The following is a 5,227-nucleotide window of genomic DNA, read 5'->3' on the forward strand; positions in this document are numbered from 1 at the left end:
AAGATCATGTTCTTGCTCTTTCTCTTTATATTGTTGTAATGCTTAAGTTTTGCTTTCATTAATCTCTTGTTCATGCTTTTCATTTCCTTTACTATACTTAGTTAACTTATATCATGTTTATGTTCTTATATTGTTTCTTTAAGTTTTTCTTCTTCATAATGTCTAGCTGAGTTAATTATGTCAAGGTGAAAAGGTTTCACTAATGGTGTTAGGATAAGTATAATATAAAATCAATATGGACTTCAATGCTTATATCCTAAACAATTGCTATTAACATGTCTTATCATTTCTATCTTATTAATTCTTAATACCTTACTTGTTAAATGGTTAATCTAGATATATGTTGTATAACACTTGGTACATCAAATATTTGATTCTTCATAGTATTCACCGACATCGTTATTATGAGAGGAACTTGATTTGTTATCAACATTTGTTTTTATCATTATTACATATATTTTTTATTTTAATTTAAATTAAATATTAAAATTAATAATATTATAATATTCATAATTGTAAAACCTAGACTAACTTGATAGGTTAAACTAAGACTTCAACCAATCCGAGTTTGAGAAAAAATAAAGGAAAGATCAATTTAACTTGATCAAGTCAAAAACTTAGATCGACCTATGTCTTGGGAAACTTAAGATAAAATACAAGTCAAAAACATGTTGATTTTTTAAAAAAAAATTAATTTTTCAAAATAAAGTTGCTTTGATTCTTTATTAAAATAATTTTTTAGGTCAATCCAAGTTAATCATCCCTGCTTGTGACTCAAGCTTTATCTCGGATCGACTTCTAAATCGAGTTTAAAAACTATAATAATTATTATTTTTATCCTTATATTAGCTTGAGTTGACCCTTACGACCTGTCATTAGGTCAATCAAGGAGTCAAATTTTAAAACTATAATAATTATTATTATTATTATTCTTACATTAACTCGATCAACCCGAGTTGATCTTTTTGACCCGTGACTCAGATCAACTCTATAGTTGGGTTTTAAAACTATAATAATAATCATTTTGATTTTTATGTTGTCCTGAAGACATCAACCTTTTCGTCGTGTCATGTCCCTTTAAAACTATAATAATAATCATTTTGATTCTTATGTTGTTTCTAGTCTGTGACTCAGGTCTTGTCTTAGGTTAACCCCGATTCAGATTTTAAATCTAAGATAATAATTCATTTATCTTTATATTGATCCGAGTCAACAGAGATCAACGATCCACCCAACTTGTAACTGTTACTTTATTCTGAATCATCGATTCAAATTATAAAATTATAATAATAATCACTTTTATTTTAATGTTGAACCTTTCAGCTCATAACTTGGATTTTATCTTAGATCGACGTCTAAAATAATTTTAAAAATTATAATAATTATTATTTTAATTATTATATATCTTTAAACAATTTTAAAATTAAAACTTTTTAACAAGTATATTTTAAAAATAAAAAAATAATATCTCAACATTTTCTTTTTATACCTCCCGCTTTTAAATTATAAAAACCCACTTTAAAATTATTCATAAATATATTTTTTTATTTTAACTTATTTTAATTTATTTAATTTAATATATTTTTATCTTCATTATCTCTTTTTTCTTTGTTTACGATGACAATCAAATGCTACCTAATAAGCCGTTAGAACAGAGCACTAGGATCGGGGTAGAAATGTCCAGACAAGAAAAGGAACGATAGCAAAGATTTCAATCTCCATGGAAATGGTGATTTCGTCATTCTGAAGAATAGCTGGATAAACGGTCGCTTTGGAGAGGCCCTTTTCTCCCTCTCTTATCAAAACTAGTGAAACAGTTGCTCACTGATGCTGGAAAGCTCTTGACAATGGCTTCTTCAATCACTTTTCTTTTCAGACCAGGTCAAGAAACTAACCCTCTATTATCATTTTCAACTATCTTACGTTATTAAAGGGTTTTTTTGCACATTACGTTTTTGTGTCATGGGTAGGTCTTGGTAACCAAAATGCTGGTTTTCTTCAAGGAGAAGTTAAGATTTCTTGAAATAAATGATTTGGTTGGGCTAAAACTAGAAATTATTACATGGGTTTGCTTAATTGGAAGCTTTGTAATGACTGAACTTTGTGTCTCATTGTCAAGAGTCAAGTTTTTGAGTCAACTAGGTATGCTATCTGCAAACATGTTAATGATTTGCAGGGAAATGACCACAGTACGAAAGTATTTAAGAGTCGGCTTGTGTTATGCATCGAATATGGGCAGTGGTTTATGGATTACGGCGAGCAGCAATTGCATTCTAACCTGCATTGTTGGTAAATATAAGTTAAGTGTTTTCTAAAAGATTATGATATCTTGGGCGTTGAAACTTGTTGGATAATAGGGGTTATCTGTTGAAGTTTGTTGGTTGGTTTTTGTTGATCGGTGGTCTTTCCCATATTATATGAGTGCTCTTGTTCGTCTTCAATGAAAATGGAATAATGCTGTTGTACTACATAATGGAATCATATAATTCAATAGTACAAATTTAACTTGATTGAGAAATTTGTTGGCTGATTTTCAGCTTCATAGGCTGTTAGGTATATAAATGTGTATTAAAAGAGGAGGTATGAGAATAAGAAAGTGTGTTATTAGTGATTTGGATTAATGATGTAGCCACTAGGTATTTCCTTTTTGTATCTTAAGTCTAAAATCGCCAAAAGACAAAACGTAGTGCTTATAGCTATTGGGTGATATTAACGATTTGCATGCTTGTATAAATAGCCAGTACCTAAGATATGGTCTTGTATCTTAGAAATCTGTTTGTTATGTATATAACTGAAGGGAAAATGAGTTCATGTTTTGTAAAAGCATTCTGAGGTTTTCTCTTCTTCTGGTGTATCAGCAATTTGAGATCTGTATTTTTGGACGAAAGAAGCGGAATTTGTGTACCTAGTGTTCCTGTAACTCGCATTGGTTTCTCGAGAGAGATTATAGAATGTAAGGAGTCGCAGATAGGGAAGCAACCAGTTCAAGTTCCATCCAATGTGACAATCACATTGGAAGGCCAGAATTTAAAAGTAAAGGGTCTATTGAGGGAACTTTCAAGGAATTATCCACAAGTAAAGATTGAGAGGGACGAGAATGGAATCCTTCAGGTCAAAAAGGCTGTAGACACTAGAATAGCAAACCAAATGCATGGACTTTTCAGGTAAAGTCTTCCATCATGTGGCTCTAATATTTTGATTGCCTATTATTTCTTTGTTTTTAGTATTGTTGCACTTGATGCTTTCTATTAGACTAATTTCAAACGCTTTATTCTTGGACCTTCAGGGGTTGTATTAGGAATGCGTAAACTGCTTCAATCTGGTTTTGAACTAGTTCTGGCATGCGACATTGACAAATTTAGGGACTAAGAGAGGTTACCTACTCTGTATCATGCATGCAAATTTTGGGAGAGAAGAAGAATAAATAATTTTAGAAGAAAATTTATTGGTAGAGAATTTGCTGCCATGATGATTACTTCTAAATTGTAGTTTACAAGCCAACTATGTTGTTTCAATAACGATGGAACTGTTGAAACCTAAACCTCACTTGACTCTGTTGACCTGGTTCTGGTGCTCCCGAAGCATCCTGTCTGTGGAAGATTATACTTGCTGTATTAGGATATGACCAAAACCATACATGCAGTTAAAGAATTTGGATATGAATTGCTGACTTTATTGATATTTAATGTAATTCACTAATTATCTTAATTTTTTCTTTTTTAATGAGGGTTTTCATTCTACTTTTAGTTGAGGTTATTGCGTAGTCTTTGATGGGAATAATTCGCTGTGATTGTGACATGTCTTGTATTTTCTGTAAGGAAACTTCGATCTTTGAAGTAGTCATTTCAGGTCTAACACTGATTATGGACATGAATTATGTGTTGACAATTCCACCTTTATAGATGTGATAATGTGAGTCATGCCAAATAAAGTAATAGATATAGGATCCAACAAAATGTTCTTGACTTTGTTTTCTGAAACAAGAGCATTTTTCACTTATGATGCTTGAACCTAGAAATTGCTGTAGAAGTACCAACTGACAATAATGTGATAGTTTCAACCCTTAGATGCGGAACTAGATGAAATTTCAGAACTGAATGCAAATCAAGCAGCCCCTGTTTCATGACCATTGATACACTGCTTGTTTGTGTTTAGAGCTGCTTGATTTGTATGAGAAAATAAACACCGCTGCTGTTTGATATTCTACCCAAAGTGCCTATCTTCATGGCAGTATCTGTTAAGGATTTTCTCAGAAACTTTTTATGCTGATATGGACATCAAGGACAGGAGAAACTAAATACAGAAATATCAATACCTGCCATGGAAAATGTTCGCTAAGGTCTTCTTTTTATGCCTTACCAACAACATGGTGGTGGGAGTATCTAACGATTTTGAGAAGAGACCTTCAACTAGTTGGTGTCGGTTATCGTGCAAACATAGAAGGAAAAGACTTGGTGTTAAGTCTGGGGTTCTCTCATCCAGTTAGGATGGCAACCCCTGGTGACCTGCAAGTGAAGGTGTAAGAGCACCAGGATTGTTGTCAATGGAAATGACAAATGTTCCATTGGTGAGTTTGCTGCTTCAATTCGGAGATGGAGACCCCCTGAACCATATAAAGGTAAGGGTGTGAGGTATGCCAATGAAGTTATAAGTTTAAAGGAAGGAAAACCAGGGAAGGAGTGATAACTGTATTTCTTTCATTCTATTTTGTCGTCTCAGGGTTTTGCTCATTTGTATGCATCAACAATGTGGAATGTATTATGCTAACAGTAACACATTACATTGCCAAGCAGTGTAAGTTTTCCCCCTTCTCTTTTATTTGTTTTCTCTTCTCTATTCAATGATTACAAGTTGTATTTCCCAAGTTTTTGATTATTGCTTTTTGTAATAGAGTTTTACGAGTATTTGTGGAAAAGAAGCAAAGATGCATTGAGAATTTCATTGTAGTCCTCAATTTGATGCAATGAATTATTTTTTTAATCAATATTATGTGATAAAATGTACTTATCTAATTGATTTTTTATTATGTGATAAAACATACACATATAATATTAAGTTTGAATTTGGTCTTGAGATTTCTTGCAAAAATTACACGAAGTTGCATTTACACTCCAATCTATTCTTGATTAGTTCAATCAATTAAAGTTATCAAATGACTAATACTAAATTCAATTGAACTTTTACTTGTCATGCTAATCTTCAATTATTAAATATGGTATATTTATTT

At 31.8% G+C, this 5,227-nt stretch overlaps 2 long non-coding RNA genes across 3 annotated transcripts; both read left to right on the plus strand.

Moving 5' to 3' along the window:
* Positions 1–1,634: 1,634 nt before the first annotated feature.
* LOC105142719 (uncharacterized) lies at positions 1,635–4,228 on the plus strand. 2 transcript variants are annotated; one of them, XR_845596.1, is made up of 3 exons: positions 1,635–1,881; positions 2,859–3,164; positions 4,156–4,228. It is a non-coding gene; the product is annotated as an uncharacterized LOC105142719 (long non-coding RNA). The 2 variants fall into 2 exon arrangements; XR_845595.1 differs by lacking the exon at positions 4,156–4,228 and having other exon boundaries at positions 2,859–3,541.
* A 128-nt stretch (positions 4,229–4,356) lies between these two features.
* Positions 4,357–4,982, plus strand: LOC105142720 (uncharacterized). The gene is made up of 2 exons (XR_845597.1): positions 4,357–4,618; positions 4,720–4,982. It is a non-coding gene; the product is annotated as an uncharacterized LOC105142720 (long non-coding RNA).
* Positions 4,983–5,227: the final 245 nt, after the last annotated feature.

The sequence above is a fragment of the Populus euphratica genome, unplaced genomic scaffold, assembly GCF_000495115.2.
Source record: "Populus euphratica unplaced genomic scaffold, PopEup_1.0 scaffold217.1, whole genome shotgun sequence".
NCBI lineage: Eukaryota > Viridiplantae > Streptophyta > Magnoliopsida > Malpighiales > Salicaceae > Populus > Populus euphratica.